The sequence below is a fragment of the Urocitellus parryii genome, chromosome 1, assembly GCF_045843805.1.
Source record: "Urocitellus parryii isolate mUroPar1 chromosome 1, mUroPar1.hap1, whole genome shotgun sequence".
NCBI lineage: Eukaryota > Metazoa > Chordata > Mammalia > Rodentia > Sciuridae > Urocitellus > Urocitellus parryii.
The window spans coordinates 133,647,541-133,674,527 of NC_135531.1; the positions used below are offsets into that span (position 1 = coordinate 133,647,541).

At 33.4% G+C, this 26,987-nt stretch overlaps 1 long non-coding RNA gene across 1 annotated transcript; it reads right to left on the reverse strand.

Moving 5' to 3' along the window:
* Positions 1–859: 859 nt before the first annotated feature.
* On the reverse strand, positions 860–15,617 carry LOC144254287 (uncharacterized). Its single transcript, XR_013343473.1, has 3 exons — positions 15,550–15,617; positions 1,172–1,229; positions 860–1,076 (listed from the first exon to the last, which is right to left on the reverse strand). It is a non-coding gene; the product is annotated as an uncharacterized LOC144254287 (long non-coding RNA).
* Between the last annotated feature and the right edge of the window lie 11,370 nt (positions 15,618–26,987).

The following is a 26,987-nucleotide window of genomic DNA, read 5'->3' on the forward strand; positions in this document are numbered from 1 at the left end:
AAGAGAGAAATCAAAGAAAATGGGAAGATCTACCTTGCTCTTGGATAGGCAGAATTAACATTATCAAAATTACCATACTACTAAAAGCACTCTACAGATTTAATGCAATTCTGATCAAAATCCCAATAGCATTCCTCATGGGAAAAGAAAAAGCAATCATGAAATTCATCTGAAAAAATAGCTAAAGAAATCCTTAGCAGGAAGAGTGAAGCAGGTGGTATCACTATACCAGACCTTAAACTGTACTACAGAGCAATAGTAACAAAAACAGCATGGTACTGGCACCAAACCAGACTGGTAGACCAATGGTACAGAATAGAGAACATATAGACTAGCACACAAAATTACAATTGTCTTAAATTAGTCAAAGGTGCCAAAAACATGCACTGGAGAAAAGATAGCATCTTCAACAAATCCCTGTTCATTTGCTCTATCATTTATACTAAATTTGGGGGCTTCTGACCCCCTTTTAATCCTTATGAGCTACCACTGGATTTCTCAGTGACATTATTTATCCTGGGATCAGAAACATCTGCTCTGGTGGTCTCCACCCTGATCTTCTGGCCTTTCCCTCTTATCAGGCGAGGACAGCCTACCAGAGGCTTCACTCTCTTTTATCAGGGTGAGGGGAAGTAACTTGTTTGAGGCGATTCTGGAGGGATCTGTGGATGTGCCTGGTGAAACTGCAGGTCTTTTAAAATGAAGTTAAAATGGGGTTGCTTAGGCTCAGGCCTAAGGCCATCCTGAGGATTAGTCCCACCACATTCTATAATTGTTAGTGGTATACTTAAAACTGATGCTATCCTTCTTATTAGGACTCTGTGGCCTTATATTTATTTCTAGGCTATTTGGCATTAATATGTGTATATGAGAGATGATATGTAAAAACAATAAGAAAAATGATTAAAAAAAAACTCTTACCTTTGAGCGAACTGAGGAAGAAAAATTACTGTGATAGTTCTTTATATTGATTTCCTCCACAGGAGTGGTTTCAATCACATTTTTCTTTTTAGTATCAACATCACAGTTTCCAGGTAAGGTTTTAAGTTTGGGTTCCTCAGTTTCATTTGTTTCTTCTACAAAAATAAAAGCAAAATAGAGAGTACAGAAAAAGCTCCATAATTTTAAATCAATAATCAGCTCTGCAATAGATACTCTTCAAATATTTTACCATCATTCTTCGATTCATTAGAAGTGTGAGGTAATTCTCCATTTTCTTTCGGGATATCCTAGGAAGGAAAAAATATTTAGGTGTAATATGTACCAAATTTGAAAAATTAACTTAATATTTTCCATTACTGCAGGATACAAGAGAAGGAGAACATGTTTCTGAGCCATTCCAATGTAAACTCAATTTAATCTTGCCACTTACTAAGCTTTGTCTGTTCATGGGGTGAGGAAGATGAGAGATCTCCAAAATGTTATTCCCCTTACCTCCAAGATAATTTCACAAATACTGACATCCATTAAATTATTTTATTAATCCAAATGACCTAGGATGAAATTGGAGCCATCCATAGTTTAGAGTGCTTTTGGAAAAAAAAAACATTTTTAGAAATTTAAAATAATTATGTGTGATATTTTAATGTGTTTTTGTGACTTATATTGGCATAAATTATCTCTTGAGGGAAAATATGAGACCTAAGCTTTAAGAGTATCTTATAAATAAAACTCTTAGAAATCACAAACAGAATGAGTTCTGTCCATCTTGTGTGTTAAATAGCTAAAAATACCTGTTAATATAAATGTTGAGCCTTCCAAGATAGAGAAGAATGACAAAAACAACCTTGTGGGGGCAATATCACTGTGAAAACCTCACAGATACTAAAAGGAAAAATTAACCAAATAACCAAAGAATGGAGACAGAGATGTCTCAAAGAACATACAATGAAGAGAAGTTTTCTTCAAGAGAACATTGAATCTTGGATTAATAATTTAAAAAAATAAACAAGTAGTGAGAAACAAATGTTCATCTTAAGTCCAAATCTATGCTCATAATTAGAGGATGCTTGAAGAATATTCTGGTTCCTACTTTCATATTTATGAAAATTCCCTGACTAGTTTGCATCTTCTTTATGGCACTAATTCAAGATAACTCACCTGAATTTATACATCCCAGATATAAAAAAAAAAAAAATTCAAACTTAAAGCATATTTTTAGAATTCAGTAGTTAATTAATAGTCATCTCATGCATGCTATGTTATTTAGAACACTTCATTCTATAGAAATTTTTTTCTAAGCCAGGTGTGGTGGTGCACCTCTGTAATCCCAGTGGCTTGGGAGTCTAAGACAGGAGGATTGAAGTTCAAAGCCAGCCTCAACAATGGTGAGGCTCTAAGAAACTCAGTGAGACTCTGTCTCTAAATAAAATTCAAAATAGGGTTTGGGATGTGGCTCAGTGGTAAAGTGTCCCTGAGTTCAATCTTTAGTACCCACCCCTCCAAAAAAAAAGAAAAAGAAAAATAAAGAATTTTTTTCATATGTTTTTACACATTTATTCATGTTCAAAAAATTAAGAAGCTATTTTCTTACATTTGAACCATATTGTAGCTGCTCCAGGATATATGCAAATATATTTATTATCCTTGACGAGCTTATTAAAATTTAAAAAGCCTTTAAATGAATATTTAAATAACTAAGTAAAAATTTCTAAAATATGAGATCTCAGAATGTGACATAAGTATTTGAATATTTTAAAACACTATGATACAAAAATTATAAATCTAAAGTCTTATCATATGGTTATTGAGAGTCTATGCTTCCAGTAGTGGTTATTATTTTTCACAAGACATCTATTTTTCAACAAGATAAAGAGTTTCAAATATACTCTTAGTGGAAAGAGTCAGAAGGCATAAAGAAATCCCTTTTTAATGCAAACATTTTTATAATGTTATTATATTTTTATACATTTATTTACTTAGTTTTATATGATGCTGAGCATTGAACCCCTTTGCTGCATAGTACATGCTAGGCAAGTTTTGTACCACTGAGTTACAATTGCAGCCCCTAATCTAAACATTAATATACCTATTCTAAATTTGTATGTTTCCATAATTTCTAATGTTACTTTAGTGTAAAAATGGAGCCAAGGATAGAAATAATGAAAAAAGTCTCTTAGAAATATATTGAGTAAAATATAAAGGGTCTAATAAAAAAAAATCTATCCAATGTGCCTTATTTATTTCAAATTAAAGGCATGAGGGAAATTTCATGATTCTACAAAAACTAATTTGGGCATGAGTATTATAAATCATGTAAGTATGATTTAAATGTCACACTAATGTAAATCTAACAAAAAAATCCTTGACCAAATTTCCTATTGCTTCTGCAATAAGAAATTTATTCCTGATGCAATTTTTATATCAATAGGTATTTACCAGTACAATGTTTCTTCCATCCCCCACCAAACTAAACTCCTCAAGGGAACATTGGCATTTGTACAAGATAAAAAATATCAACATAATTCTCTTAAAATGGTTTTGTCTGAGCAAATTTTCATAAAATAGATCAGGAAACCATTGCTAAGTTTTAACACCTCAAAACCAAAAATTCAGAGCAAGAAAATTAATTTCACAAAAATCACTTTACCTTGTCATAATATTTATACTTGGCCTCATCCAAGGTGAGACAATGATCATCAGGATCAGTTTTATTGAAAATCCTGTAAAGCAAAAATGTGTAATAAAGTAGGTGGATAGTATTTTTAATAAACTCTGGTAAAAACTTAGATTTAACTTTATTAAATTGTATTTATTGACTGATATGATTAAAATGTAACTTCTGTTTTATAAAGCTCTTTCTGCCTTCACTTTATTTAAACTATGAAATATTCAATGAAGGTAGTCTTAATTCCATTTCAGACTGACAGTCAATGTATTGGCAGAACATGAGAATAACTTATTCTCAGAAACTGCCTGTCTTGAAGGCTGAACTTATAATCCAATTAGTAGCTGCCATCCACACAGCCATCCACACACAAACACACAAACATTTTTAATGTTAAGTGGAACATCCATTTTATAACCCAAGACAAGGTAGCAAGAAACACAGTGCTTTCTCTCTTGGTTATCCATGGATCAAAGACTAAGTAAGGTAGTTTAAAATGGTGGCATTAGTTCTTCAGCATGGATATCACCTACTGAAAATACCCCATTGTGCAGCATGTGGTGATGCATGCTTGTAATCACAGCAAATTGGGAGGTTGAGGCAGGAGCATTCAAGTTTGAAGACAGTCTCAGTGAATTAGTGAGGCCCCCAACAATTTGGTGACATCCTGTCTCAAAACAAAACATAAAATAATAGGGCTGGAGATGTGTCTCAGTGTTCAAGCACCCCTAGGTTTTGTCCCCATTGCAAAGAAGAAAAACAAAAACAAAAAGAAGACAGCAAAAGTGAGGCACTAAGCAACTCAATGAGACCCTATCTCTAAATAAAATTAAAGGTAGGGCTAGGGAAATGGCTCAGTAGGCAAATGCCCCTGAGTTCAATCCTGGTATCAGAAAAAAAAGAAAGAAAAAAAGAAAAAGAAAACATGAAACCTTAAAAAAAATTTTGAACACTGAATGTTCAAAGTCAAGAAATGAATGTGTAGGTTGTTATTGGGAATACTTATTTATAAATGTATTATAAATACATTTTATCCTATATATATTCCAGTTTATTCAAATCTGCATAAACTAGCAAGCACCTATAATCTTTACAGGCCCTAAGATACCCAAGGGGAAAGACTGCTAGAAAAACAGAGTACTGGTAATCATACCTGTGTTTCCCTAAATATTATTTAAATATCCTCCTTCCTCTGGGATTCCACTTCCCAATCTCTCATCTGTAGGACTCAGTGGTACCCTCCAAACATTAAATCTACATTGTATGAAGATGCAGATTCCTGATACAAGTTACACTCAAAGGACCAAGAGTCACAGTTCCTTCTGCTTGTGGGAAACAAACTGAATGGAGTCTCAGTCATAGGCCTTAGCATAAACATTTTACCAACTACCTAACTAAAGTTCTTCGATGACTTTGCCAGCCAATTATTTTCATGATCTCCTATATGTGCACATAAGAAGGACATCAATGAGTTGAGAAAAGTAGTAGAGGAGAATGGACACTTGCTATAGGCTGTAGATTCATGTGTCCAACAAATTCTAGTCCCCTGGGTTTTTAGAGTCTCTAAGCCACTCTCACATCTCTAAACTCTGGAGACTTTTCCCAGTGGCTCAAATTATTTTAACATCTTCCACTAAAAACCTTGAATTTTGTGACATCTTCCAGTTAGACAAACAAGAAAATAACAACCTATCAGGACTTCCTTCAAATCCTATTTTTAATAGGCCTTTCTAGAGAGCTTCCAATATTCTATATCCTTAATATCCATTTTGTGTTAATCAAACTGGTCATAAACCCCAAGGTTTTGGTCAATTTTCTACAACCCTTATTGCTTCTCAACACAATGCTGTTTCTCTTCAGTTTTGCCCTTCCCTTTGTTAGTGTCACTCTGATACTCTATCACTGGGCTTACTTAGTAACCCCAGTCTTATCCACTTTAGTTGGGTTTCTACAGACACTTCCTAATCTGTTATGAACACATTTACTACACAATGATAATCAGGAAAAGTACTGAGTTAGCATGAAGGAACCTCAGTTTGAATCTTATTGCTATTCCTTTTTATATCTACAAAATTCCCTTTCATAGCTATACTTTTCAGGGTCGTCATCATGACCATCATTTGGCCAGCATGTCAAATACATATTGAAGGGTGAGTGGGTACATTGATAGGTGAAAATTCCTTAAAATTCTTAAATTCTCTGAGCTTTTGATTTTGTTATTAGGAAAAAATGAATATTCAATTGACACAACATTAAAAAGTAAAGAGAGCACAACAAAAAGTAAAAATAAAAATTCAAGAAAAGATTTTAATCATAGAAAAAGAAAACAAGATTATAAAGGAAAAAAGTCTTCATAAAAGTAAATAGGGGTAGTAGCCTGAAGGAAAATGTAGCCCTTGATTTATAAAACAGTTTATAAAAACAGAGGTCAAAGATACATCGGGTAGAATACTGAAGGAAACCAAACTGGGAAATCAGGAAGTAGAGATATCAATTAAAATATTCTCTATATGGAGCCTTAATATATTTAATATAACATGGTTTACACAAAGGTATCCTTAACTTCAAGTAAAATGATTCCTTTCCAGGACTAGCCTGATCTTGTTTATGAAGAAAACATGATACCACAGCTTTGTGAGATTTTTCCTAAAAATCTTTGATGTACAAAAAAAAGAAGTTTTGATATCAGTGAAACTGTCAAAAATATCAGGACAAACTCTATATCCAGGCTTCTCAGGTAAATTATGAATCAGAATTAACACATAACTGACTCTGACTTTCTGAATTGATGATACAGACCTGCTTCTTGATTCCAGTAAAGCACTGGCATCAACCTACACAGTAGGGCAATACAATGGAGTTGTCAGCCAGGCAAGCTTACAGTGTAACTACAGGCCTGGTACTTATTAATTGTGGGAACATGGGACAATTAGTCAACTTCTATGAATGAGTGAGAACTGCTTAATTAGTAAATAACAGGTTATAATACCACAGACACTTTCAAAGTCATTGCGATGACTTTAACAAACAAGTGTTAGATACAATTGTCTATCCTAGACTGGAACACTCAACAAATATTTGTTCCTTTCATTTTCATTCTATAATTAGCTATCATACATTCTTTTTTACTCTATAAAATCCTACCTTTTAAAATTGTCATCCATAGAATCTTCATACACTATTAAAGAAAAGAGTAAAATACATATTTAATCAACAATATAAAATATAAAATATTAAAAGTGTATGAATCTGATGCTTTTTTATAGAGTATTATGGAGCAGTCATAAATGTACATAGCAAATTTCCATATATGGAGCCTTTTCTAGAGTGAATATTAATTATATTTTTGATAGGCAATTAATTCATCAAGAACTCTTCAGTATCATACTTTGTACTTTTTAAATGCAAGGAAGATGCATGGGATTTATCAAAATTTGATACCTAAAAGTAAAAGTAAACAGTCCCATGACTGTACTTTTATCTAAAAGTTACAAGATGGACAGAAAACAATATCATTAGCAGATTCAGGAGCATAGAGATGAAAGTATCAAACAAATAGCATGATTTTTCTGGACTAATTGCACTAGGAATAATTATCAGAGAATATTCTTAAGCTGTTATGATACACAATAGCTCCAGATTTTCAGTCAAAACTGCTCAGATTAAAATGAAACCCTTTACCACAAGGAAGGTGGATACATGGACAGTGTACTTTGCTGCATGGCAAAACTCAAGAAACAGACCAGGGACTGGAATGCTTACATAGACATTCCAGGTTAAATTTGAGGAGAGCTAAACAGAAATTGATATGTTTACCCTCATTAATCTGTTCTGGTGAAGACATTATTCTCTTATTTCCAGATGCTTTCTCTCTTATGTGTCATACAAACAAGGCGTTACCTCCAATGCAGGTGGTGTGTGTGTGGGACACTAAAAAGATGACATCCTTGAGAGTTTGTACATTCTGGTATATACTTTGTTGTCATAGGAAAACTTAGAAGTACTAGGGAGGTAGCAGCAAGTTGTCATGTAGAAGTAGCTGATATGAGAAAGTATTAAAGTAAACTATTATGTTTTCAGAATGTGCCAACCACTGTCTCTCTGATGAGAGAAAAAGTCCTTTCCAATGCATTTAAATTATGAAACAAAACAATTTGACTCTTTCGGCATTTCCCCCAAGAGAAAATCTACTGATAGGATACAGAATGGAGCTTAATGGTAGTGTGTTGCATAGAATGCATGAATCCTGGGTTCAATCCCTAGAACTGAAATAAAAATAGTAATAAAAATAATAAAAATTTTAAAAGAATGTCAGTTCTGTTAAAATTAAATAGTCTGCCTGTATATCAGCGACAAATCCTCTGAAATGTAAATGAGGACAACTACTCCATTCACAATATCCCCCCCAAAAATAAAATACTTGGGAATCAACCTAACAAAAGAGGTGAAAGATTTATACAATGAAAATTACAGAACTCTAAAGAAAGATATAGAAGACCTTAGAAGATGGAAAAATATACCCTGCTCATGGATAGGCAGAACTAACATCATCAAAATGGCGATATTACCAAAAGTTCTCTATAAGTTCAATGCAATGCCAATCAAAATCCCAACAGCATTTCTTGTAGAAATAGAAAAGAGAATCATGAAATTCATATGGAATAATAAAAGACCCAGAATAGCAAAAACAATGCTAAGCAGGAAGTGTGAATCAGGCAGTATAGCGATACCAGACTTCAAACTATACTACAGAGCAATAGTAACAAAAACAGCATGGTACTGGTACCAAAACAGGCGGGTGGACCAATGGTACAGAATAGAGGACACAGTAACCAATCCACAAAACTACAACTATCTTATATTTGATAAAGGGGCTAAAAGCATGCAATGGAGGAAGGATAGCATCTTCAACAAATGGTGCTGGGAAAACTGGAAATCCATTTGTGTCAAAATGAATCTGAATCCCTATCTCTCACCATGCACAAAAGTTAACTCAAAATGGATCAAGGAGCTTGATATTAAAGCAGAGACACGGCATCTGATAGAAGAAAAAGTTGGTTATGATCTACATACTGTGGGATCAGGCTCCAAATTCCTCAATAGGACACCCATAGCGCAAGAGTTAACAACTAGAATCAACAAATGGGACTTACTCAAACTAAAAAGTTTTTTTCTCAGCAAAAGAAACAATAAGAGAGATAAACAGGGAGCCTACATCCTGGGAACAAATCTTTACTCCACACACTTCAGATAGAGCCCTAATAACCAGAATATACAAAGAACTCAAAAAATTAGACAATAAGATAACAAATAACCCAATCAATAAATGGGCCAAGGACCTGAACAGACACTTCTCAGAGGAGGACATACAATCAATCAATACGTACATGAAAAAATGCTCACCATCGCTAGCAGTCAGAGAAATGCAAATCAAAACTACCCTAAGATACCATCTCACTCCAGTAAGATTGGCAGCCATTAGGAAGTCAAACAACAATAAGTGCTGGAGCGGATGCGGGGAAAAGGGCACTCTTGTTCATTGCTGGTGGGACTGCAAATTGGTGCAGCCAATTTGGAAAGCAATATGGAGATTTCTTGGAAAGCTGGGAATGGAACCACCATTTGACCCAGCTATTCCCCTTCTAGGTCTATTCCCAAAAGACCTAAAAAGAGCATGCTACAGGGACACTGCTACATCGATGTTCATAGCAGCACAATTCACGATAGCAAGATTGTGGAATCAGCCTAGATGCCCTTCAATAGATGAATGGATAAAAAAAATGTGGCATTTATACACAATGGAGTATTACTCTGCATTAAAAAATGACAAAATCATAGAATTTGGAGGGAAATGGATGGCATTAGAGCAGATTATGCTAAGTGAAGATAGTCAATCTTTAAAAAACAAATACCAAATGACTCCTTTGATATAAGGGGAGTAAACAAGGACAGGGTAGGGACGAAGAGCTTGAGAAGAAGATTTACATTAAACAGGGATGAGAGGTGGGAGGGAAAGGGAGTGAGAAGGGAAATCACATGGAAATGGAAGGCGATCCTCAGGGTTATAAAAAATGACATATATGAGGAAAGGAGGGGTAAGACAAGATAATACAAATGGAAGAAATGATTTACAGTAGAAGGGGTAGAGAGAGAAAAGGGGAGGGGAGGGGAGGGGAGGGGGGATAGTAGAGAATAGGACAGACAGCAGAATACATCAGACACGAGAAAGGCAATATGTCAATCAATGGAAGGGTAACTGATGTGATACAGCAATCTGTATACGGGGTAAAATTGGGAGTTCATAACCCACTTGAATCAAACTGTGAAATATGATGTATTAAGAACTATGTAATGTTTTGAACGACCAACAATAAAAAATAAATAAAAAAAATAAAATTAAATTAAATAGTCTGATTTCATACTCTTCTATGAAAATATTAGAATTACTTTTTAGATTATTTGAAGTACATCATTAATTTGTAATGGCAAAAACGTAAAACATGTAGTATGAATAAATCTGAAGGGGCTTATACAAAGAAGGGGACATAATTTTAGACAATGTTGGATTTGCTAAATTTAAAGCACTTATGGAATTATTTTACTCAATATACTACCTCAAGCAGTTTGCAATGTAATTATTTTTTCTTTGTTTTTATTGATTCTTTTAATTTAAACATAAGGATTCATTTTGATCAAATTCTACAGCTTTGTTTTTTCTTTTAAATTCAGTCCCCAGTAGATACCTTTTTTCTCCCCCCTTACTTTGTTTCCTTTCATCTACTGTACTGAACTGTTATTTTTATCCTTTTTTTTAAAAAAAAAAATAGTACCTTGGGGACATACATGTTAATGAGATTCACTATGGAGCAGTCATAAATGTACATAGCAATTTCATTGAGATTCTCTTTTAGTCAGATTTTTTATTGCTATGACTACAGGACCTGATCAGAACAATTATAGTGGGGAAAGAGTTTATTTGAAGGTTTCAGATGTCTCAGTCTATAGACTGCCAACTCCATTCCCTGGGACTCGAGATGAGGCTGAACATCATGGTGGAAGAGTAAGGCATAGGGAAGCAGCTCACTTGTTGAACTTTCAGAAAGCAGGGAGAGACTCTACTCACCAGATATAAAATATCAAAGCAAACCTCTAATGATGCACATCCTTAGCCGCACTTTACCTGCCTTCAGTTACCACCCAGTTAATCTCATCAGGGGATTAATTCACTGACTGGGTTAAGACTCTCATAGCTCAATCATTTCCCCTCTAAACCTTCTTGCATTATATCACACATGAGCTTTTTGGGGACACCTAACATCCAAACCATCAAAGATTCATTCTGACAACTGAAAAGGAGATAATTTCAATTCATGTTTACTACTCGATTTCTAGAAAGTTTTCCTATAGCAAGGCTGTAAAATACTTTTTGATGACCATTGTATAAACTGTGACTCCTTAAGATTGTCAGATTCCACTGAGAAGATTTTATCTGGTCCCAGTAGAGTAGGATATTACAGTTAAAACTGTGTTGTATAGAATGATCCAATTTTTTTCAATCCTTTTCATTATGTGGCAAATCTTTATAGACTTCCTGCTTTTTCTGCATGTAATCAATATGCCCTATATTGGTCCTATATTGGTGAACAAAAATTGGAAAACAATGGCTATAAATGTAGCCCCTCATAGACAATGTGCCTATATCACATGATGTAATGTATTCAATCACTAGCACCTCAAAAGAAAGAAAAACTAAAAAGTATTTTGTAAATGACTACATTTAATTATGTTGGAACTTTAATATTTTAAATATACTATACTTTTCCAAATATAAGGTTACTCTGGAAAAAAATATTCCAGATATAATAGAGATCAGTGGTTGGAAGGGGTTACGTGTGTGTTGAGGTGATTAGGAAGAGGATAAGGACAATAAAACATTTTGTTTCTGAAGCTACAACTATGAAAACGTGCTATTATCCATTTTTCTAAAAACCACAGGTTGTATAGCACCAAGAAAGAATCCTAGTATACATTAAATATGTGAGTGATAATAATGTATAAATGTAGGCTCATCATTGGTAGCAAGAGTATGCCCCTAGTAGTGGACATTGATAATGGAGGAGGACTGTGAAAGTAAAGGAAGTACAGAAGAAAATATCTCTGTACCTTCCATATTTTTCTGTGAATTTAAAACTATGTATTAGGGACCAAGGATATACCTCAGTGGCAGAGCACTTACCTGGATGCATAATGCCCTAGATTTGATTACAGTACTGTACACACAAAAAGTTACTAAATCAAAAAATAAGATACTCACTGAGCTGACCATTAATAGTTAATATATATTATGGCAAGGCAGTCACCTCCAAATTGGTGATAAAGATCAAAGCAATAGAATATTGGTATTCTCATAAGTTGAAGAAATTGAAAATACACAGATGAATAATTTAATTACATATTTATGCAAGAAAATAGTTTAAAATGCCAGAGTATTTCACCTCATTTTAATGAGACAACTCATTTTTAGTGACACAAATAACTATTTTTATTTACTAAATACATTCAACTTATAGAAAAAAATATTAGAAAATACATTTGCTCTTTGGAGCAATCTCAATTCACATTTTGGGTAGATACCTGGAGTTCAGACATTCGCCACATCCCTGGGCACACAGATTATAGTTCTTTTTTTTTTTTTTAAGAGAGAGAAAGAGAGAGAGAGAGAGAGAGAGAGAGAGAGAATTTTATTATTTATTTGTTTTTTTAAGTTTTTGGCGGACACAGCATCTTTGTTTTTATGTGGTGCTGAGGATTGAACCCGGGCCGCACGCATGCCAGGCCAGCGCACTACCGCTTGAGCCACATCCCCAGCCCACACAGACTATAGTTCTACAGGCAGAATATATGACTTTTTGGCACAACCCTCATAATGCCATAGTTCTGCAGGTATGAAGGGCTTGCTACTATGCAGGCATTGACCATTGCCCTGGGCACAGACTAGGAGTGTGTGTGCACATACAACTCATGTAGAAGAAATTCTTGACTAGATTTTGCTTTGTGTTTCTTTCTTTTTAATTATTAACTTTGTCATTTTGTTTCATTACTTTTATCTTATTGTCATAATTTAATAGAATTTTAAAAATTTTCTTCCAATTTCTCATTCTTCCTTTTTTGAAAATTAATTTTACTTTTATGAACCTTTAACAATTTAGTGGATCCTAAATATTTTATCCCTTTCTTCTCTGTTGTTACTGGTGTTCCTTTTTTTTTTCTTGTTGATTATTTCTTTATACCTATATCTAGTTTGCCTTCATGCTGTATTATTGTTGTTTGTCTTCTTCCATCTGCATTGGGGATCCAGCCCCATTCCTTGAACACATTGGCAGGTACTTTGCAACTTCTAAAAACCCACAGCAAAGGTAAGAAAAAATGCATCTTACTTTCCACCGAAGACATACATTCCCACTTATAACTTGGCAGGTACTTCAAGTCAAATAACAGGGTAAATAAAAGCCCCCAGCTGACATGTACCCATGTTGGTATGGATCGAATGTACTATAATCCAGTGTCTGGCAGCCACCCTCATAGCATGAGCAGAGAGAGGTGAACAACTCTGTTTACAGAGTTGTGCAGGTATGAAGTCTGCACCTAGCAGCATCTCAGCCTAGGTTGTTGGAGGCTGCGACCAAGTCAAGATGGTGCCTGGCAGTTTTCCAGGAGGAGTGGCTTGTGAGGCAATGCCACCGAGCCATCAAGATAGTGAGGACTCCTTATTGGCTGATTGCTGTATCTGTAGGGGAGCAATGCAATGATTGGATGATGCTGATTAAGTCATGCGTTATGTTAATCAGTTAGATATATATACCCCTGCTGTTCTGCAATAAAGCAGTTACCTTCAGTTACCTTCAGTTCCCACTTCAACCTTCAGTTGCTTGTCACCTCTCGGTTACTTTGCCCAGCTGAACTGTGTGGCACTAGGTCTCTCCCATGCCTTTGTAGATGGAAAATTAATGACAAGGCTACAGTAATGACCACAAAAAATGCAGCCCACATAATCCACTGCCTACATCATGTAACTCCATTCTCACAAGATTGACAAAAAGAGTTGGTCCTTCAGGCTACGATAGTACAAACTGTGACAAAACCCATGAGTCACAGTCAGGGAAAACATAAAAGTCTATAATAAAAAATCTATAATTTGGAAATAATCTCGACAAAATAAACCAATAGCCCAGGATACATCATCAAGAGAAGGTTATTTCCTAAGAAGACTCTCACATAAATGTGGAAGAAACATACATCCCCACAGATGCACAAAATTTAGCACAAATATAAGAAAGATGAACAAATAAGGTAACATGGATCCTCCAAAAGTTTGTAACTCTCTAGCAACTGATTCCAATGACACTGCAGTAGACAAAATGACAGAAAAAGGATTAAAAAGATATTAAAAATAATGTATGAATTCAAAGATGATACAAATAGAAGATGAATAAAGTAATAAAAACCTTACAAAGCATTAGAGAACAGTGCAAAAATAGAGCTTCTGAAAAGAAATCAAACAGCAATCTTGGAAATAAATAGCTTAATATTTCAAATTAAAAAAAATAAATCGAAGTTTTAATCATAGACTAGAGTAAGCAGAAGAAAAAATAGCAGAGTTGGAAGGCAATGATGAATGTCACCTTTAGTTAGTTATGACAACAAAAAGAAGAAGAAACAGAATATACAAAGTCCTTGGTACCTTATTTATAGACTAAACTCATGAATTATGAATATAGACAATGGTGTATTAGTACAGGCTTATAGGCAATGCAATTTATTTGGAGAAAAAAATAGAGAAAATTTCTTAAATTTTTTGAATGCTATGGATGTCCAGATACAGGAAGCATTTAGAACACCAAATGGACATGACCAGAATAGAACTTCTCCATATTTGTTTATAAAAATTGCCAAAAGTACATTAAAAGCTGTAAAAAAGACCAAAAAACTTATAGAATAAACTCATAAGAAGAACATAAGAGTTATCAACAGAAACTTTGAAGGCCAAGGAACATGAAATGGTATATTTCAAGCCCTTAAGAGAAAAGAAAGAAACAAAGACAAAAGGGTGGCTATTATGTTAAGCAGAATAAGTCAGAAACAGAAATCAAACATCACATTCTCTATAACATGTGCAATTTGTAAACAAATCAATAATGGCTAGGAAATGTAAAAGGGAAGAGGGAAGGTAACAAGGGATGAAGAAATGAAGGGAAAGATAGAAATGGAAGTAGGGAAAGTGGTCGGGATTCAAGTACTATTTACATATGTATGGAAATATCACTGTAAAATCCACGAATTTGTATTCAGAGTAAGAGCTGATATCTATAGTAAAAATAGAACATCTGTTTTTATTACGAGTCCACTTTGCTACAATGTCATTATATAGGAAAGACAACATGCTAATTTGAATTTTTTTACTTATTTATGCACATAAATCTAAGATTTCGGGGGCCAAGATTAAGTTAGCCTAAAATTTCTTCAGACAATATCATTTCAGATTATAAATTTCCTACAATTAATGGTTTAAATAATCATGAATTCTAGATTATTAAGAAAAAATTAAGAACAATATGAATGTAACACATTAATTTTTCCACTGCTCCTTTGCAATCCAAACTTTCTTACTCCTATTTATTTACTTACTTTGGTACCAGGAATTGAGCCCAGGAGAGCTTAACCACAGACAGACATCCCAGTCCTTTTGTAATTTTTGAGAAAGTGTCTTTCTAAATTGCTAAGGGCCTTGCTAAATTGCTGAGGTTGATTTTGAACTTGCAGTCCTCTTGCCTCAGCCTCCTGAGCCACCCGATTACAGGCTTGCCAACACTGCACCTGCCATACTCTTACTTTTTTTATATAAGCCATGAATACCATGATCAATTCACTTTCAGAAGTCTTACCTGGGTTGATGTTTTCAGGATGTTTAGATTCTACTTTCATATATTGAAGAATTAATTCTTTGAGGCTATAGATAAAAAATTAATCAAATTAGCATTTTAATATTATATAAAACAGTAACCAAACATTCAATATATAATAGTATTTTACACAATATTAGATCTTGTATCAGAACTTTATAATATGCACTTGAAATTTGTAAGCCCAGAAATTTTATTAACTTGACAATTATTTGTAAATTGTTTGGTTTTCTTTTGTTCTTAAGATGGGATTTCACAATGATGCACAGGCTAGTCTGGAATTCCTTGGTTCAAGCAATTCTCCTGCCTCATTCTCTCCCCCAAGTAGCTGTGGTAAATACACATGCCATTGCACCCATAAGCTTATATTAAGAAAACAAAGTAAGATATAATGATCATGAATTGAGAACAATATAGGTGAGTATATTAACTGATATAGCTAGAACTCAGAAAATGTCATGTAAATAATAGCTCTTTCTTCTTGCACAATTTCTCTTAAAATTAAGGGCTTCTTCTAAAAAATAAGGGTTGTCCCACTTTAGTTTACAAAGTTGTTAGGAAGACTCAATGAGGTAATATTAAAACATGTCAAAACAAATAGGAATATAATGACATAATTTGATATTTTTATTCAACTATAATTGGAATTCCAAATAAACCAATGTGTATTCTTCACAGGTTCTAATATTCAAGTGTTGAAATTACTGAAAAATGCTTTTGAGTTCTAATTTTGTTTATTGATTGTAGTCTTTTTTGTGCTTTATGTCTCAGGGCAAATTAGACATAAATAATTCATAAGAATTTATTTATAAGTATGATATCTCTTTAGAGAATATATTCATCCTCTATTGTGAAACTAATCAATAACACCAAAAGTGGGAAATTAACCAATGCCAAGAATTGGTTTGGACTGCTATTAATTCTTCTCCACCTAGTTGAAAAGAATCAACGGATAATTTTTAGAGGAAGCTAAATCTCCATATCGACCTCTAACTGACTTGGAAGACCAAATCCTCTTTACACATGGATACTAATAAGTCATAATGGGGCTTAGCACTCTTAGATTCAATGAATATACTTTAAGCTCAGAGAACTTATCTCTTCCTTGTAAGGGAGAACTTGATATATGCTGAAAACTTTAGACTGATTGTAATAGTTTGAGAAATTTTCTTACTTTGGAAAGCAAATCACTAGACACATCCAACCTGGGAAACATTAATATTGGGCCTCCTGAAGTAAAAGAAAATATACTTCAAGGGATGAGAGGTTTCGAGGAACAGATCTTTTAGGAAAGATGATTGGAAATTCTCATCTCTTCAGTGATATTATTTGAAGCTATCTGATAGTTCTGAATGATTAGTTTATGCAATAAAAGACAAAGTCCTCAAAAGATAATGCACCAGGAAGGTCTAGGCTAACATGGGGGTTGTTCCACATAAAGGTTTGAGTTGTGGGACAGGGCCAGAGTTCTTAATATGTGTGTGGCTAAAGCTAGGAGGCCAAGTTGCCAAAACAGAATTCTGCTGTTTGGGAATAATAGCTGAATAAACAAGTATATGTATATATGAACTAAAAATAGCATTGTAACTTTTAAATCTAAGTGTGCATTACCATGAATACTCAGGGATTGGGATCAATCAGGACATTTTGTAGTAAAAGTTAATCATCACCAGACTGAAGAGCCAGTTCTAACAGCAACACCACAGCAACAGACTTGACAGAGAAAAATTAACATTTTAAAAGTCCTTCCACCTGCTCTTTAGACTTTAAGGAAATTCTCAGGTCCTTGGGAAATTAACGAAGGGTGGTAGAAAAGCTAACTTTCATAGGAGAGTAAAAATATTTTCTGCTCAACTGGGCATTTTAAGACCCAAATAGCTAATTATAAAAATCAAAGTGTGACACTATTTCTACTCCACAGTGAGGAGTTATACTTGGAATGAAAGAGATAAGACTGGGAATCATAATGACATAATTTCTTTTTTTAAAGAATCCTAAGATGCTGACTAGTGATGTATCTCAGTGGTAGAGCAACTTACTAGCATGAATAAGGGAAAAAGTCAAAAAAAAAAAAAAAAGAAAAAGAAAGGAGAAGAAAGGAACCTCTGAGAAAACTCTTACATTCATCACTATTTTTGTCTAGACATTTGCAGGGTTCCTGGCTGATGAAGTCTAATTACTCATTATCATTCCACATATAGCTGTACTATAAAATCTCACTTCATGTGTAAAATGCAATAGTTTTAATTATTTTCAGCCTCCAATCAATATTGATTAGTATTTTAATGTAAATACTTACCTACTATCACCACTATCAATAGCATAATCTAATGCCATCTTCCCAAAGTTATCTGTAGCAGAGACATCAATACCACTCTGAAGAAGCATCTCAACTATGTGTTTTGATTTTTGTTCCAAAGCAAACATGAGGGCTGTTCTATAATAAGAGAGATAACTTCAACTTTAAGTATTTTAATAAAGTTATTCAAAGAGCTAATTTATAATATTTTCCCAATTCGACATCTTACTTTACAGATACTAATAGACATAAACATCTAAGAGAACAAATATTCACTTTTGCAAGTCATCTCAAAGTCTAAAAGGAAAAAAAAAAAGAAAATCTCTTTTCCAAATGAGGGAGATGTTAACAAACTTAAAATCCTTCAATGGACAGTAACTATGATGAAGTCATTTATCTGAAATTAGTACAACTTTCAATGAAGAAAGTTCCATTTCCTTCCTAATGTGACACAATATACTGTAACTCACAGTCAGCTAAAGGTCAAGCAGAAAAGGCTATTTGCACGCTAATAATAATAATAATAAAAATAATAGTAATTATTTCAATTAATGGTACTGATAAGTATTTGCTAGATATTGAATGCAATGCAATATGTACAATTTAACAATCATCCTTCAAGCATGTATTATCATATTTTTCATATCAGGAAATATATTTAGTCATAAGTATTGTTTTTAAGGTGATGTACTACAAAAGCTAGGAATAAAATCCAACTGTGTGAGAATCTAAGGCTTTTTTTCTCTTTAAAACCTGCCTATGTCTTATCTTTATTAAAGAAAATATTTATTCCTTTAAAGTTACTTTCTTCCCTCTGTACCTTCCAATTAAAAGCAAAAGCACCAAAATATATTAAAAATGAACAGCATTTGGCAGTAGCAATTAATAAACACTTAGGAATAAACTAACATCAGTATTCTACATGGAAAGCAATTCAGAACAGTCAACCAAATAAAAAAATAATTTCCAATGCCTATTTATGATCAATACATCTTTTCCAAAAGAAAAATAAATCAGACACAGAAGTTAAAAATATAATAGAAACCAAAATGTAAACTAAAACTCCATTTTTTACAAAACTAATAGTAATAGTAAAACTCTTTAGTTAATACAAAATCATGTGACCAACAAACCAATAACAAATATCTGCCAATAATTTTGAATCATATTAATATACTTATTTGTATTTCTCAATTCAAATAATTGATTTTTTACCTTAATTGTGGTTTGTTTTTTATATCACTCTATTCTAAATATGTTAATATTGACCTTCCCATTAAACTAGTCGTTTTTCCTTGAGCGATTGTTACTATATAAATAATATATATATATAATATGTATATAAAGTACTATACCTTCCATTCTGGTCAACTGCATGTATATTTGCTTTGTTCTGAATTAATGTTTCAACCATGTGCTGTCTGTTTTGCTCTATGGCAAGTAAAAGTGGTGTATAGCCACTCTGGAAAACAACAAAAAGTTTACAAAATTATTCAACTGAACTGAACCTCTTACAAAATGCTGTCTGAATATAAGAATATAACAAATAATGTAAATTAAGAGTAACCTCTCCCTTCTTATCTCATTCCACTTTCATATTTTCTGACCCTTAACTTTGCAATGTCTCTCCTCTACTTAGAGTGGCCACATAAACTCTAGTCATTTCTTGAAGACAGAGACCACTTTTCTCAATAGCCCTGTACCCTAAAACAATTAGTAAAGGATTTAAATATTATATTTAATAAGCCAATTTTTTAACTCTATATCATCAGGGTTTATTAATCTACATACCAAAGAATACATACTTTTACAGAAATACCAACCCTTATCAGAAAGGTTCCTTGATTCACTGTTAGAGAAATTTTACAAGACTGTGCATCATATATCCAGTACTACAGAAATATCTTTAATATTGCTTAACACTTCTTTGACATTGATTTTTCATAGCAAACATTTACATGTAAAGAACTAAAGTTGCAGGTATACATTTTCCAATAACATGGAAGTTTTCTTTATGTTACTCAAGTCCTCTTGATTCTATTCCATTTATGGTGTCAGAATCCCACATACCAATATCAGGCATTTGTGCTCCAAATTGTTCACAAAACAAGTGGGCTCTGAATTGAAAGAATAGTCTTTGAGTACACTATGCTGCTTTTTTCTTAAAGGAAAGGAATTGAACCTTGTTTTTTGCTATTATTAGATAAAAAATATTTACCTTCCATGTTATAAAGATGAATACAAAACTATATTCTCCCTGGGAATCAGTGAAAGTCTGTCAGCTACTCAGCTGATAGGGGGTTAATATCCAGAATATATAACATAGACAACAATATACCCCCCAAACAACCTATTCCAATAAATGGACAAAAGAACTGAGGAGTCATTTTTTCAAAAGAAGAAAATTAATGAACAACAAATATATAAGCAAATGTTCAACATCTCTAGCAATCAGAGAAATGCTACAATAAGGGCTAATATCACTCCAGTTGGAATGGTAATGAGCAAGAATACAAACAACAATAAACGCTGGCAAGGTTGTGTGGATAAAGGAACATTTGTACATCATTGGAAACACTGAAGACTAATATGTTTACTCTGCAAAGCAGTTTGAATACTCCTAAAAAAATCTAGGGATCAAACCACAAGAGATCCAAGATATTTCTCTCCTGGTTATTTTTTGTAAACGAACTAAATAAAATCAGCATACTATAATGATATAGCTACTTCAAGTTTACAGTAGTCCAATTCTTAATGATTACATTGTAAAATCAACCCAGATGCCCACTGGTGGATGAAAAGATTAAGAAATTGTTGAATGTATACACAATGTCATTCTACTCACCCATAAAGAATAATTAAATTATGGAATTTGCTAGTAAATGGGTGGAAATGGAGAATATCATGTTAAGTGAAAAAAGTCAAACTCAGAAACTGAAGGGTTGAATGTATTCTCTAATATGTGGAAGCTAGGGTAAAATGAAGAAAAGGAGGAAGGAAGGATAGGGTATCAAAAAGATACAGGGAAGATCAGTAGTGTAGTAGGAGAAGATGGAGGGGCCAAGTAGAAGGATAACAAAGGAGAGTCAACAAATAATGAATTCTTCAAAAATTATGTTTTGTGGATATATAAATATACCACAGGAAATTTCATCTTTCTGTTTAAGTAAAAAGAACCCATCAAAACTAAATAAATAGAGAAGGGAGCATATGTCTATCAGAGTAGAGGAAAGAGAACATTGGAGGACTGGAAGGACAGAGGGAGAGAGGATCAGGAGAGAAATTGAATCTTGAACTGAAATCAAATTCCATGCATGTATAATTTTGTTGGGATAAACCCGACAAAACTACTAAGTATAACAATGACTATATATACTACTATGTATTCAACTTCTATGTATAACTATTACAATCTAATAAAAATAAGATCATAACATATATCCTCAGTTTTAATGGTAATTCTGGGACACTAATGAACATCTGGTTTTCAAGATTCTTTTACTCTTATGCCATCTTAGTTGCTGCTTAAAACAATTTATAAATTGAGGCAAAATGTAACTCAGAAATTTTGCATATTGATGAGCTTCATAGTGATCTGTATGGATGAACTGTTTTTTTTGCATAATGAAAGACAATAAACCAATTGCATTTTTAAGGGACAAAACTGAAGAGAAAGAGATAGTATTGCTTGCAGTGTGAATAATTGTTTTTTTATTTATAACAATGTGTAACCTAAACAAGCTTTAAAAATTCCAATGGGAATATGATTTTTATAGTATACATAAGAAAATGTGTTTAAATTTTTAATTTATTAGAATTGGAAGATAGCAGAATAAAGGAAGCTGTGCTGTGTTAAAAGACCAAATAAGTGGGTATAAAGCTTCTCAACCTAGGTAGGTGAAGGAGAAATTTCACCAAAATTAAATATTGGACATTGAAAGAGACTTAGGGATTCCAAAATTTGAGTGCAAAAATACTGAAGAAAGAAAGTGCCATTGCCCATGACCAATGGCTGCCAGAAGTGGATTTGGCACAGACTTGTTGACTTACAAGGGGGAGTAAAGGAGGTTGCATTGCAAGCTGCATCTTTGGAGTGTCTTGATTCAGAGAAATCTCACATCAGAAACACTGCCTAAACTCATGTGATCCAGAGACTGCACTAGATGCTTAAAAATCATGCTCTGTTGGAAGGGGAAAGGGGAGTTCTATTCATTTCTCCTTTGTGTTTGGCAGCTCAAAGACCATCTGAAAGGGGCCAACAATATGAGTGGTTGAGGGGGACTGCAGTCAAGGACTAAATCCAGAAAGGCTATGCTCTGGGGACTCCAATGAGTGTAGAATCATCCCCCCCTGAACCACAATTAGATTTCTTGGGAGGCTTCTGAGAACCAGATCCATTGAAGAAATTGGCTGCTGTGTAGTCTAAGAGTAGGTCAATCTACTTTCTTCAAAGAAAGCCAGGTGCAACAAAACCTAATTAGACCTGAGGCCAACTAGATCTCAGTGCCAGCAGCTAGAAAATCCCTTAAAGAAAGCTGCAGAAGTGGTAGCCCAGGAGTGCATCAAACTGGTCTTAATGGACACTACTAACTCATCCCCCTTCATGCAGAAAAGAAGAAAATGTCTCTTATGTAAAACAGCTTCAATCTTAGGCCACTCCAACTAGTAACAAAAAAAGCAGGAAGAGGTTAACACCCACTTCCTTTGCTCTATCAGTACATAACTAAAAATTATACATAATGTTAGTACATAATTTTTAGTTGTAGATGGACATAACACTTTCATTTTATTTATTTATTTTTTATGTGGTGCTGAGGATCAAATGCAGTGCCTCATATGTGCTAGGCAAGTGCTCCACGACTGCATAACCATCCCAGCCCTCTCATTCTCTCTTATCTTCTGGTAACAACCAAATTCTATTGTTCTCTCTCCCTCTCTCCCAATACATGTTTTCTTCTATTTTCCTTATCTTCTTCTAATCATTACTGCCAAATATCTTCTGCACTCTCTGTTCACTTTCTTATAAATCTTAACTAACTTTGTAAGACATTTCTTTTTTTCTACTTAACTGCATTTTTAACATTGTAGTTCCTGCCCCCCACCTTTAATGCTAATACAATCGTTAGTATTGTAGGTTATATGACTGACACTTGCTATTGGCTTTAAAGCCACAGATAGTTCATGGTTATTGTTTATAATTTGACAATTGCTAAGTTCACTACTCCTCTTTATGGCTACATTAATGTTGAGACATCAGAGCAGGATCTAGGTATTAACGTTAACTCTGTGGTATATTATTTGGAACAGTTATCACTACTGTTTCTTTCAACCCTTTCTGTAATGTGTTGAGAAGCCACAGGGACACTAAGAGTTCACAGGTTAAAAAATGTGCTGCTGAACTAAACATTCCCTGACATTACTTTAACCCAAACAAGTGAGGAGATAAATCCCCTGAAGTATCAACAAGAATCCAAAGAGAAACAAAAGAGAGGAAACTTGGGGACCATGCACATAATTTTGTCAAAGTAAACCAAAGTACCATGTGTAATTATAAAACTATACTAATAATTTTAAAAGAAAGAAAATTGCCAATTTCTAAATTCTAAAATTTAATCCCATTTCAAAGATTTTTATAGTTTGTTATACAATCCAAATTCTTTTTAATTGATAAAATACCAAGAAAAGTATGTATTCTTTATAAAAATATACTATAAAACAAGAGTTATATATTTATTTATTGAGGAAAAATAGATCATCTGAGTGAATGCTACATTTTGCCAGCCGCAAACTAGAGAACACTCATCTATGCTATGTAGGAGGCACTCTCTGCTTACCACACCACACAGTAACATGGCTCAAAGGAGACCTCATTTGGTTCTTAGAAGAAGCCTAGATTCCAGATTTTTGCATCAGTCATCTTAATTTTAAATATGGACACAATGCTTAGATGTAAATTAAATAAATTCATGAGATAAAAATGATGAAGAAGATGGACAGAAATTTCAACAACTGTTACTATTCTGATCAAGAAAACCCTGCTTAAAAATCCACATTTGTTGAAGAATGTCACACTTAAAACAAACATATTTTAAATATTTTGGAAATAATCATGTTTGGTGTATACCATAGTTCTGGCTTCTATATTTGCATTGAGTGAAAGCAGTTTTTCTGCTAGTGATGTTTTCTTCAGAGAAAGTGCAAAGTGAAGAGGAGTTTCATTTCGGTTGTTGTGAGCATTTGGATCGGCACCATTTTCTAGAAGGATAGTTGCACATTTCTCTTCCAGATATTGTAGGGCCTGTTGGGTTTATACCAAGAAATAAACTGTAAATTTTGACAATTGAAGAAAAACATTTCATATGTTTTACTAATTAATCATATTAAATAGAATTAATCAATTTTTCTTCAAATCATTTCCATCATTTTTTTTTTCTGCAGATATCCTTGGCTACATCTACCTTCATCAATGGTGTATTGCCATCATTGTCACGGGGGTGAATATCACATTTTTTCTTCACTAAAAAAGCCACCAATTCTGGGTGGCCAAAGGCACAGGCATAATGTAGAGCAGTCCTATGAAGGCAAGAGGCTTTGTTAGAAGTTCATAAAGCATCCTCTCAAAATACATGATTATTTATGCAATTATCAACATTAAAAAGTATGCAAGTCCTCTACTATTTTCTAAAGAAAGAACAATATTTACTAGCTGTTAGTACACACTAAATTAATAAATGAGCAGCCTATTCTGTTGACTTTTTGTTTTATCTTTCTTTTTTGGATACTGCTAGGGACTGAAGCCAGGAGCACTCAATCCAGGAGCCATATCCTAAGCCCATTTTTATTATTATGATTTTTTTTTAAAATTTTGAGGCAGAGTCTCCATAAGTTGCCCAGGCTGTCATTGAATTTGCAATGCTTCTGCTTCATTCTCCCAAGTAACTAAAAATATAGGCATGAGCTACTGGGTCTGGTCCCATTGATCTTTTATTATTTATTTATTTATTTATTTATTTATTTATTTATTTATTTATTTATTTTTGGTGCTGGCATAGAAACCAGGACCTGGAGCCTCCTAGATAAAGTCTCTACCATGGAGCTATATCCCATCCCAGAGTGTCCTACTTGCCTAGAAAGTGCATGGACCTTGAATTTAGCTCAACATTTGCTTGAATTCTACTTTAACCTCTGTGACATGCTATTTAGTTCTCCTATTCATCAGTTTTATCTCCAATAAAATACTGATTAAAATTAGTAGTTACCTACTGGGATGATAGTGTGATACTTAAAATTAAAATCTATGTAAAATGTTTGAACAGTTTCTAGTACAAGCAACAGCTCAATAATTGTTGGCTATTGTAATTATTACTATTACTATGAATCAACAGAGTATTTCACTTAATGAAGAAATACTATTATAGTGATTTAACAAATATCTTGTAGGGACTATGTATTTCAATGAGTCTTAGATGCTTTTTTTTCTATCATTTTGACATCACTGACATTGGAATGCCACTACAAGTATAATGGCAGCATTCAATTTTTTTATTCATACATGAAATAAAGGACCATCACACAGTACCTTACCTTAAGTGAAATGTGATACACACAAGAGGTCTACAGTGGTTATAGTCATATAAGTGGCATTTAAATTAATTTTAGTTGTTAAAAATACTATAGGTAAGGAGAGATGAATGATAAAACAATAATAAAAGACCAAATTAAAACCATAGTAATCCTTGCTTTTTTTAAAAAGTAATTTAAAGCTAAAGGAAATGTAGGACTCAAATGAATTAGCATGGTTCAATCTATTCAATATTTAGATTTACAGGATATACATAAATCAGGTGTTTCCAATGTTCAGTTTTTAACACTGCCTTAACTTTTAAAATGGGCAGTTTATAATTTCCTACCACCAGAGTGCTTCTGTTTGAAATGGAAGAGGAAAAGTTTTACTTGAAATTGAGTCCTATCTCTGAAGTTTTAAATTTCTGATCAATAAAACATAAAGCTTTTAAGAAAGAATCTTTTTTTTTTTTAAAGAGAGAGTGAGAGAGGGGAGAGAGAGAGAGAATTTTTAATATTTATTTTTTAGTTCTCGGCGGACACAACATCTTTGTTGGTATGTGGTGCTGAGGATCGAACCCAGGCCGCACGCATGCCAGGTGAGCGCGCTACCGCTTGAGCCACATCCCCAGCCCAAGAAAGAATCTTAAGAGTCATTATTTCAATTACATTCTAGGTATTCAGAGTATGGGTATAAATGAATGAAACGAAAGAACAGATAAGTATACTTGAGTTCACTTTTTTAAGCAAAAATTATGAAGGAAAGCAATAATTTGGCAGTAGTAATAATCTTTATTACTTGTTCTATTTTTTTATCATCATGCCACTAAAACAGAATTATTAACCTATAATTGCATGTATGTAACAAAACATATCTATAAGAAATGTAATAATATCTATAAGCACAGATGAAAAGTTCCCCTTTGCTTCTACATAGAAATGTACTAGAAGAAAACACAAATGCCTCTTTATACATTTTCTATTGGCAAAACTTTCCTAAGAAAGAAAGAACTGAAAAGAAGACTTACTTTTTTCATACTTCTTTTAAAAATCTTTTATTTATTTATTTATCTATTTATTTATTTATTTATTTAATTCTGGTGCTGAGGATTGAATGCATGGCCTTGAGTTTGCTAAAGCCAAAATGACTTATATTGCACAAAGTACTCTTTTTTTTTCAGATGTTCAAGTAACATTTGAACATAGGAAAAAAACATTTGTGTTTCTGGCAAGAGAAGGAATTTAATTTAACAAGAAATAAAATACATTTCAGAGCTATAAAATTTTGAGGATGCAGAGAAGTTGTACTTACTCTGCAGCTTAAGGTTCAGCTACTTAAGACTCACTCCTCAAATAGATGATTTGATGGTAAATTCTGTGCAACATTTAGAAAGTACATGTTTCTACCAATTCTAATATTCTAAATATTCTTTCAGATATGTTTTGTATTTTATCCTGATGTACTCATTTATATTTTGGCTGTTGGCAAAGAAGTAATTCATAAAAGTTTACAATGTATTTTGATACCCAGATTGGCAAGACTTTGTCTACTACATAA